Raw genomic sequence first — 10,578 nt, 5'->3', positions numbered from 1 at the left:
TATAACATGACATTCCATACTTTGAACTAAATTATAAAGATAACGAAATCCATTAAATTTAACGAAAATGACTTATTGAAACCTAAAACAAATTTATACCTAATTTTTAACAAATATATCTATTCTGCCCCTTAACACTCAATTTCCCTTTCTCTAGAGAATAAAATAAATAATTTTATTGAGTTGTCTTTTGTTTAACTATATCAGAGCATTTTTGTCATTTCATTCATTTCCATTAAATTTAATGGATTTCATTACCTTTACAATTTAGTTCAATAAATGAGGTGTCGTGTTGTATATTTTAAAATCATGATGTGCTTTTCTATATATTAGATTTATTACGCGGTTTTTTTATTGTTTACCAAATTAATTATTGGGCCAAAAACCTTAAAACTGTCCCTTCGCCTTACATTCTAATCCCCTCTCCCGGCAGCGTAAGTTAGGGGTTTTGTCTTTCTCTATTTTGATTGATTCTCGCATTAATGAGTATAAACGAAGACAACCTAATCAAACAAGCAAAAATTCTTGACTAATGTCCAACTCACTCATAAATTAAAGAGTACATTTTATATACATTAACATTGTATATATTGTCACGATTCGATGCATGACGCATATATAAATTTTGATTTTTAAATTCAAATTCAGATTATGTGTGATGTGTGTAATGGTGAAAGTATATACAATGTCAGCATATAGAAGATTAATTCATAAATTAAGAGTAAATCTTATATACACTGACAGTATATAAACTATTATGGTGAAATACATGACATATATGCAAAATTTGATATGTCATATATCCAACGGTGTAAGTATATACATTATCATATATAGAAGATTAATTTATAAGGGTTTATCTCATGAAAAATGTTTTCGATTGACAAAGACACAAAAATAACCAGCGATTTAATTGTCCTCACTATGAGATACCCCGAAGATTAAACGGCTTAACATATTTGATCGGTGACTTACTCCTCTCCCAATATAACTTCAAGAAAAACCACACAGCTAGACCTTGAGGACAGAGAGACCCGGGAGGTCATCCCTTCTCAGGTTTCCGACTCCGTAAAATCACTCTACGCGGTGAAGAAACAGGCCTACTGGAGCCAATGTTTTAAAAACCGGATCGTTAATTGAACCGGTGACGTGAAAGGGTCGAGATTCAATCGGTCGGACCGGTTCAACCTCGGTTCAATGAATTTAAAAAAAATAATTTATATAAATATTTATGCACAAAATAAGACATATAATGGACCAATTTAATACATTATATGATGAAAAGTTTACTATTTTTGAATAACTTGATTTTTTAAAAATAAAAATTTTAAATTATAAGTTAAAACAAATAAATTTCATTTCAATTTCAATTATATCTACCAAAAAAATCTTAGATCTAACCCAAAAATATCATAATATTTTAAAATTATACAAAATTCATGTCTATGAGAATTTAGATTTTGTGAACTAAAATTTTAATTTACGTTTTGGGATTTAGAGATTGCAATTTAAAAAAGGACTTTTGGAGTTTGAAAGAAGTCAAGAGAATCGAAAATAGAAATGCAAACTTGATAAGAAATAAAAAATAAGATAAAAGTGAGTGGTTGTGGCATTAAATAATTTGGGTTAAAGAAAAATAATTCTTTTTTAACCTTTTTCAATTTAATGGACAAAAATAAAATTAAAAGATGGAAGAAAACATCAATAAATTAAAAATAAAGTGGTTTGATTAAAAAGAGAGTGACAAAAAAAAGAGGAGAGTGTGTGTGTGTGTGTGTGTTGAAGATTAAAAAGAAAGAGCCATGAGATGATTAGATTTTGTAAAAAAAAATAAAAAAAAGAAATATGAGTTTTTGTTTTATATAAATAAGTTATCAAAACAAAACTAATAAGATGTGATGGTGCAATGGTTACTACATTGGTCTTTTATTACAAAGGTCTTGAGTTCGAATCTTGATAGCTGCATTTTGCAAAACCTAAAAAAAAAAAAAAAAAAAAAAAAAGAGGAAAATCTTGAAAACCGGAAACCGCTGGTCCGGCGGTTTCCACGATTTAACCGATTTTCTAACCTGGTCAACTATAGCATAAAATCGGACCGGAGTCATGGCCGGTTTGCGGTCCAACCGACCGGTCCGGTTCGATTTTCAAAACACTGACTGGAGCTGGATAAATTTGTAGGATTTTAAGAAATGAGAATAAGGAGAGAAGAAGAAGAGAATTAGAAACGAAAGAAGAGAGAGAAAGCAACCAAGGAGGGATAGTCATTATTTGACCAAAAATTATTTATTCGCATCACAAATATAATTTTCAATACATCTTTTTATTTTATATACGTTATATTACAAAAATACTATAATAATTATTGTAAATAACATTTCAAATAATCTTCCATCCAAACACACTCATAATTTCTAAAGTATCTATTATGCTAATAGTATCAAGCTAATAAAAGTTAAAAAGTGGTACCTTTTTACTTGATTATCTTTAAAAAAATTATACCTATTTAATTAATAGTCACACACACACACACACGGAACTTAATAGTCTTTAAATTGAATGACAGTGCAAACTAGTGCTAAAGGGCACACCAATGTGTGTGCAATTTAAAAATAATTAAAATGAATTAATATTATATGAATTTTGTTTTCTCACATAAATACAATTTATATAAATCTATTAAAGAATTTTGATTTATAAGGTTATAGTAATTTGGCAGTTACAATATTTGGGATAGTTATGAGCAGTTATGTTGGCAAAATGTGACTAGATAATTAAATTAAAAATTAATTTTTATGAAGATAAAATTGAGGCCTAGCATCTTTACTGGTAATCCATTCTAAGACAAGGGTTGATTGATGTTCCTAATGGATGATTTTGTACATCTTTGCTGAGAATTTTACCCAGACGAGTCCCATTCATCCTTCAGTCATGTTAGGTAAGGGAATTGGAGGATTAGCTATGACAAATCTTTCATTTGGTACTTTCTCAATGGATGAAAAGACTAAGGATTCTTAGTTTGAATCATTAGTGCATACATTTTTAAAATTTTTTTTCCCAAAAAGGTATTGTTACGATTTAATATATATGAAATAAAAATAATTAAAATATATATATATTTTTTGCGAAAAAAAAGTAATCCAAACAAGATATATGTCTTTTAGTAATAAAAGAGCAATAAAAGCAATAAAGATATGATGGTAACAGTGAAAGGAAAATATTTGTCATTACATTCAATTTTTTTTCTAGACATGGTTAAAATATATATATATATATATATTTTTTTTTTTTTTTTAAATTTCAAGTGGTAAAGTGCAATTGCAACAATGCTCGGAAGGGCAAATTGTGGTTAATTACCGCTTCGCATGAAATCTGGTTAATTCAATCATCAATAGTCTATGGAAAAAAAAAATCATCAATTGTCTAATTGCCCCAAGGGCTTAAAATGCCCTAAAGTCCACTGGATTGGCTTTCAGCTTAAAACCATCGATTCAAATGATTACCCAAATTTATCAATGGGCCAAAGCTTATAGTCATCGCATTTCCATTTTTAGTTTCTGACGCGGGATATCTCATTTACTCCCTTTTCAACATAAGTAGATAAAGAGCCGAAGGACTGTGATGACATGGAGGTTTTCGTCGTCCTCTCACGTGCTTTGTGCGTGGTTCCTAACGACATCGTTTTGTGTTGTTCGCCTCTTTCACTCATTTTCTTTTCACGGTTTAGCTTCGTTGTCTTCTTCCATGACGTTCGCCACTGTCGTATATCAGAAAGGCTGTCTACCTATGGTGTCTCCCATTACACTAATCCAGCTAGCCTTCGTCCTGTCTGCCCTTGGTCGCTCCAATTACAGTAATCTAGCTAGCCTTCGTCCTCATTTAATAACTGTACTACTTTTGCTTTTACTCTTCAGCCTTTTTTTTAGCTTTTCAGCCGGAGCATTAATGGGTTCGAGCTTATTCTCTCAGCATTATTCTCTTCAGCCTTTTACTCTCCCAGCATTATTCGCCTTGCTGCTTTCTCTCCCAGGTCTTCTTCCTTTTCCTTTGTTCAGCATTAGCTCTATTAGTGGTTGGATCTGATTACCTATTCCCCCGGCCTTTACCAAGCTAATATTTAGTCTTATTTTTTTCTAATTACTTGAGCGCTGTTGTAGGGTAAAGGAAATTGTTGTTTTGCTTCTGAGAGATTCGTCCCCCGGCGTTGAAACTTTTTCGCCCAGCTGCTCTGTTTTTCTACATTTTTTCCTGGTACTCCTTTTTTCGTAGCTCGTTTCTTCATTGACTCTGTGTTTTCTCCTTTTTTTTTTGTGTTGCTTGGGTTTATGAGCCGAAAGGCTCTCTGGTTCGGCTTCGTCTTGGTCGTCCTCTCACATGGATTGTGCGTGTTTCCTGGACAAGTGCCACGACGGTGTTTTGTGTTTTGGTTGTTCTCTTCCGATCGTGATAATCTCAATACTTGGTGAGTTGCTAGGGTTCACTTCTTTTCTTTTCCTTTTCTCCTCAGAACTCTGCCGCCTCAGAACTCCTCCTCTCTAAAACATTTGATCTCTTCTTCTTTATGCTCTTTTATTTTTTCCTCTCTCCTGCATTTGTTTTCCTTTCTTTTCTATCTTGCCCTCATCTCTTCTTTCTTTCCTCCTATTGCAGGTGGGTCTCAGAGTTTTCTTCAATTTCTATAGTGGTCTGCTCCGGCAAGCAATTAACCCGAAGCAACAATAATCTCTGAGCGCAACCACTCTTCATTCGATGAATACAAGTCAGATACTTGAAAGAGAGAGAGAGAGAGACAGGTATAGGGCGAGCACCTTAGATTGGTGGAGGAAATGTGTAGAAATGGAATGAGGAGGCCAAGGGAAGAGTTCGGCATGTTACAAACAAGAGATAGAGATCAATATCAAAAGCTTTCCAGGATACTTATTGACCATTGACAGGAACATATATACAAACTTTGGATTCGAAAGAACCAACACCAACCAGGTCAGATTTGATCTTCAGCAGCAAGGTGTTCAGACTAGAAAGCAACTACCCAGCCCTTCACTTCCAATCGAGCATGTCTAGCAGCTCGATGACCTCTTTCTCTGAGTTGGCAGCATCACAGAAATCCAACTCAATGCCAAAAACATCGATGATCCCTTCATTATTGCCATTATCAATATGCTCGAATCTCATAAACAATAGGGTAGCTAGGTGAAACATCAAGGTAGTCACTCAATTTCTGTATCTGTGCTTGTAGTGCGCAAGGATTCCAACAAAGTTGCATGCATAATTGACAAATCTGTGTTTGACTATATAGATCGATCAGCTATTATATTTCTGTTCAAACATGGAGTTTCAAATACTATGCATTTTTAGAGCTGCACACCCACCACAGGCTAGCCAACATCGGTAACTCCTTAAATTTGTCTATTTACTTTCTTTTCTATTTTTTTCTAATTTCTAACCAATCTGTCCTTTTTCTTTTGCCCTCTTTGAGATGATCTGAATGAAAAAGCTTCAAACCCTACAAGGATCAGAGTACCATACTCCCTCGTATCCGTTTTGGTGTTTGATATTTAGATCGTCGTTATCTTAGAACATCAATAGAAGCTAAAGTAGTATAGTGAAACATATGTGATTTTCTTTATTTTTCCTAATTATTTCATTTCATATGGGGTTTTCCCCCTGAATTTTCTTGAAAGGAAAGAAAATAAAAAGCCATTCTTTTTTCCCTTTTATTTCCTAAGGTTTTTTTCCTTAATTTGAACTAGGATCTACTTATTTTTATAAATTTGTATGGACCATCTGATCATCTTCATTTATTTCCCTTTATTTATTATTGGTATTGTTATAAATTGAGTGCTTAAACTTTACTATTGCAGGTTTGACTATAACAATCCTAATAGCTATATTAGCAGCAACAGTGATCCCAGAAAGAAAGATAGATTATTTCAAGTAATGCCACCATCGAGCAACAGTTCCTTTTTTCCCCTTTTTTCCCAAATCATTGGTTTTACGTGTTCAATTTATTTTGTATTTATAAAGTTTAAATTGCCAAATTATCTTGAGGATATTTTTTGTAATTATGAATTTGTCTATAATACTGGAAGCTGGTAATGTGTTATTTCACCTTTTTTTTTTGTTAGAAAAATATGAAAGTGATCTATTTGGAAAAGTCGGTATAGATTCTAATGAGGCCTTTGTGAAACTATGGTGGAACCTCTTTCCTTTTTTGTAAATTCTTAACTCTTAAGGCAAGTGTTAGGGTAATCGGTATAAAAGATATGATTTGAAAGCTATATATTTGTTAATGAATATTGATAAGATGAAACTTTTGAAGTAAGTTTAAGGGATAATCCTGAATCCTGTGAAATACTTTTCTGTCTTCCTGTAATCGTGTGTAATTTTTTAATTAAGAAACTAATGTGTTTGCAGGTTGAATGCTTAACTGGGTTTGAAGGTTTTTCTAAGAGTCTTTGTTGTAACAATTTGGGTTGATTTTCTGAGTTCTAATGTTTGGATTTTTGGTTGGTGGCAGTGATACTTGGGAATGCATTTCATGAGAAAGAATCACCTAGATTTAGGTTTGTCTCTTTCTGTATTTCTTCTCTGTTTGAACAATCTATTCCAATTCTTCCTTATCCAGCTAGATTCTTGTTTTATTTTTAGTACTTGTATTGCCTTTCTTTCTGTTGTAGATATGAAGCGATTGTAGAGTTGTAAATCACCGTTTTGCCCTACAAACACTTATTCGATGGCTCCAAGCAGATTCAAGCACCACACTTAAGTTCAGACAGCCTAGAGGCAATATTAGTTTCTCCACGAATGGCTTTGCCATCATGTACCTTTATATTCTTTTTTACAGCATAAAAAATCCTAAACTTTAAAATGAATATGGTTATGCATGCATGTAGTCATCTATTCCATGCTTCTACTTTATCTAGAATACCTTGAACATTATTTAACCTTCCTTCTGTTTATTTTTGTTATAGATCTTCCTCGGCTAGCATGCTTGTTTTCTTTATTTCACCAGTTTGGAGATGAGAAAATTTGGGAGAGATGCTCTTACTTCTGTGTGGTTTGTTTGCTTCTTTTTCCTGAGATTTTAGTAGCTTGGCTTTTCTAAAATACATTTGAAAATAATGTAGTGACTGTAAGTCTTATAGGGGAGATCTTTCTTTGTTTCTCTTCCTGCAATAACTATTCAAATGTTTTAAGCATTGTTCTCCTTTGGCTGATATTTTTCCTTTTGTTTGTTTGAACTAATGGTTTTTTATAAATTGTGAAGCATAATTTCTAATATTTTTGGTTCTGTTTCTCTATATTTTGAAGTTGTGGTTGGTTTGTCGAAGGGAAGTTGCGCATACCAAGGGCGAGGGCAACACCATTGTTGGCTTTGAACAAGTGCTGATGGAGATTGCTCACATTCATGAGAAGATTAATCGCTTTACTTAGGTGGTAGTTTTGCTCTACCTTATATTTTCATGAAAATCGCAATTAAGAACTTAAAAAGTGTTTGAGGTTGTTGGCTGCAACATATTGGTCTTGTCATTTTTCTCTTTTTAACCGGTACAGTTGATATCAGAATTGAATGATGTATTCTAGCTTGTGGGACTGACGAATCTACAGAGGATGAAAGTTTTGCAAATTAGCTCTGTTATCTTACATTTTGGAGTTTAATCTAGAGTTGAACAATGTTACATTAGGATTTTAGACAGCAGAATCTATATTCATTATGAGGCTTGATATTTGATTTGATTTATGCATGTGGCTATGCTAATTATGTCCCATTTGCTAAGGTATTAAACATCTATTGTTAATTTCAAAAGTTTTTTCATGTACTGATTCAGAACAATTGTTCTTGATGTTTTTTGTTACTGAAAAGATACAAAACTTTTGTGAATTTAGATAATGTACTTTTACTTCTGCACGAGTTCAATTTTTTGCATATCTTTTAACTAGAAAGTAAAGAAAATTTAACCTGTATACTGCAGTCATGTGGCATAAATAGGCACCCTTAGTATCATTTTTGTTTAGATTTTGAGCATTAGGATGTTGGTCTCATCAATCTATGTGGCAGGTTGGGGACAGTGGATCTGCATTTTAGTGGTTTGGTTATAGAGATATAAGGTTCTACGTACTGATAATGTTGAGTTTTGAAAAATGCAGATAAAAGTACTATTAGGCAGTATTGGTAAATGCATCAAGTCAAAAATGCAGGACTATTGAGAACATCTTTTAATTGACCATGGCACCACCAAGATCAAGTTGATAGAGTTGACAACTTATTGCCTTTGCTTAAGTTTCACTTTTGACTCTAAATTCCAGTAAATTAAGGTCATGAATTTTGTATCTAAGAGGTCTAATGGGTTAGTGGCATTCTTCGCTATCAGTGCTTTGAACATTTGCTTGCAATTAGTGATAAAGTGCTCCGGATAATGGTATTGAAAGATTCGAAGACAGCATTATTGTTGCATATTTGTCTTCTTATTGATTATTATTGAATTTATGCTAAGTTCTGTGCTAATTTTTGACCATGTACAAGAGATTTCTGTCGCTTGCTCACTGATAGGAGAGCTTTTGATATGGCTAGCCATCCAAACTATGGAGTCTCCGGTTGTGGTTGCTTTGGAGAATTTAGAGACTTTGGTTGGGGTTGCTTTGCAGCTATGCAGACATGCCAGTGTCATGGTTTTTTCAATTGGAAAAGAAAATATAGATGGTTTTAGAAAAGAATAGCACAAACAAGTATAATATTTGGATGATGGCCGGGATAAATATATTTTCAAATGGCAAATCCTTTTGTTTGATCCTGATTTAAGAAAACTATATGCTCGTGACAAAAGTTGCTTCAGGGATTAGGTTTTTATTCTCAAAACATACTATTTCATTATACTTTTGGTTTATAATGTTTGTATCAAATTCACAATGCTTTGCTACAGTGACTTGCATGAAGAACAAATATGTATATACTATAGATAAAGATGTACAGACATAGAAACATTGACGAGTGCTTTTATAATTTATGTTTAATTGGGCATGTACTGTTTAGTTGCTAGCGCGCATCTTGTGTATAAACTTCTTACTATATATATATTTCAACAAGTTATAATTTTGCATATCCTTGCATTCAACTTGAACAGTTTAGCCTTCAGGTCACTTCAGGGCTCCTGCTGGTGCCATTGACTCTTGTGCTGACCATCTTTGTGTTTTGGCATGTTTATCTTATTTTGCAAAACAAGACCACAATAGAGGTTTGCATTGGTGGTGATAGTAATTTTTTTTCATCTATCTGGCATCTAATCAAGTCTGATGACCACTTCCTACCTTTTTTACCGTACAGTACCATGAAGGTGTGAGAGCTATGTGGCTTGCTGAAAAAGGAGGTTATCTGTATTCACATCCATATGATCTTGGTGCTTATGAGAATATGATATCAGTAAGTTGTTTCTCTCTTCTCTTGTTCTTAGTAGCAAATAAGAGAGTCTAGAGTAGGCATTTCATTTGGCTGATCAAATTAGGCTCTTTGTGCATAGAAGTTTACTAACTAATACTGTAGATATCATAGTACTACATGCTCTCCGAGATATGGTCTTAGCTTTCTAGGCATTTATACGTGATTTACTTGACTTGCAGGCTTTAGGACCACATATCTTTTGCTGGGTATGTCCCACCTCAGAGCAAATTGGTTCTGGCCTTCGTTTCTGCGCGAGAGTTGATAAGTTAGCAGGGATATCATTTTAGATGTATGTAGAGCTTGGAGTTTCAATGATTTTCTACTGCTGGTAGTATTGGAGGAAAGGCAGCAGGTCCTACATCATTCATTGATGATAATCAAATTCTGGTGTCCGCGTGTTTTCTTTTTGGAAATACAACCATTAAAAAAGAGTTTGTCTTGTGTAGCTCATCCTTACACTCCACATTGTTGCAGAAGTAGTCAAAGTTGACTGGGCTTCTGAAGCAGTCAGATGTAAAATAGGACCCTCCTTCTTATGACTTTTTTTTTTTTCAAAAGTACAGTCCTCATGCAATCATGTACAAATGACAGAGTTCCAGGCTAACTCACAGCAACTTCAAGTAGAAGAGATAGGCCAAAAATTGTAACTTAAAGATGTTGTGATATTGTGATTCTCAGGAAGTGTATGAACCATAATTGATTTAATTGATGTTTTGATTCATTGTTCAATTCGGTTAACTCATAGTCAACTAATATGAGAATTCAATCACTTTTTTTTTTCAAGCTACTATAATCACAATTGGATCAATATTGCTATATATAATGAAAATGCCTTCAAATTTAGCTTTGTATTTCCCTTTTTGTCCTGCAAAGCATAATATATACTTGTGGTCACACTCTATGTTTCTACACTTCATGAAAAATAGTAAACTTGATTTTCATGTTAAACAAGAAATGGAGTGAGATAAAAGAAGAATTTCCCAAGTTCCAACAAAAGTAGTTTTTATATCTCGATAGTACTTTTGCTCTCTTATGACGTACGATATATTCAAATCATCACATCCTATGCTTCTGCACTTCATGAAAATTATTGAACTTTATTCTCATGCTAAACGAGTAATAAATATTAACTAAAAAAGTATTAA

At 33.3% G+C, this 10,578-nt stretch overlaps 1 long non-coding RNA gene across 10 annotated transcripts; it reads left to right on the top strand.

The window, feature by feature from the left end:
• Nucleotides 1-3,614: 3,614 nt before the first annotated feature.
• On the top strand, nucleotides 3,615-10,142 carry LOC140016373 (uncharacterized). 10 transcript variants are annotated; one of them, XR_011822760.1, is made up of 13 exons: nucleotides 3,615-3,850; nucleotides 3,924-4,027; nucleotides 4,155-4,459; nucleotides 4,648-5,200; nucleotides 5,294-5,385; nucleotides 5,859-5,931; nucleotides 6,515-6,560; nucleotides 6,675-6,817; nucleotides 6,969-7,054; nucleotides 7,309-7,431; nucleotides 9,120-9,230; nucleotides 9,320-9,415; nucleotides 9,613-10,142. It is a non-coding gene; the product is annotated as an uncharacterized lncRNA (long non-coding RNA). The 10 variants fall into 10 exon arrangements; XR_011822765.1 differs by lacking the exon at nucleotides 5,859-5,931; XR_011822761.1 differs by lacking the exon at nucleotides 6,969-7,054 and having other exon boundaries at nucleotides 3,616-3,850.
• Nucleotides 10,143-10,578: the final 436 nt, after the last annotated feature.

Source organism: Coffea arabica, chromosome 11c, assembly GCF_036785885.1.
Source record: "Coffea arabica cultivar ET-39 chromosome 11c, Coffea Arabica ET-39 HiFi, whole genome shotgun sequence".
NCBI classification, from domain to species: Eukaryota; Viridiplantae; Streptophyta; class Magnoliopsida; order Gentianales; family Rubiaceae; genus Coffea; species Coffea arabica.
This window is presented reverse-complemented; position numbering and strand designations above follow the sequence as displayed.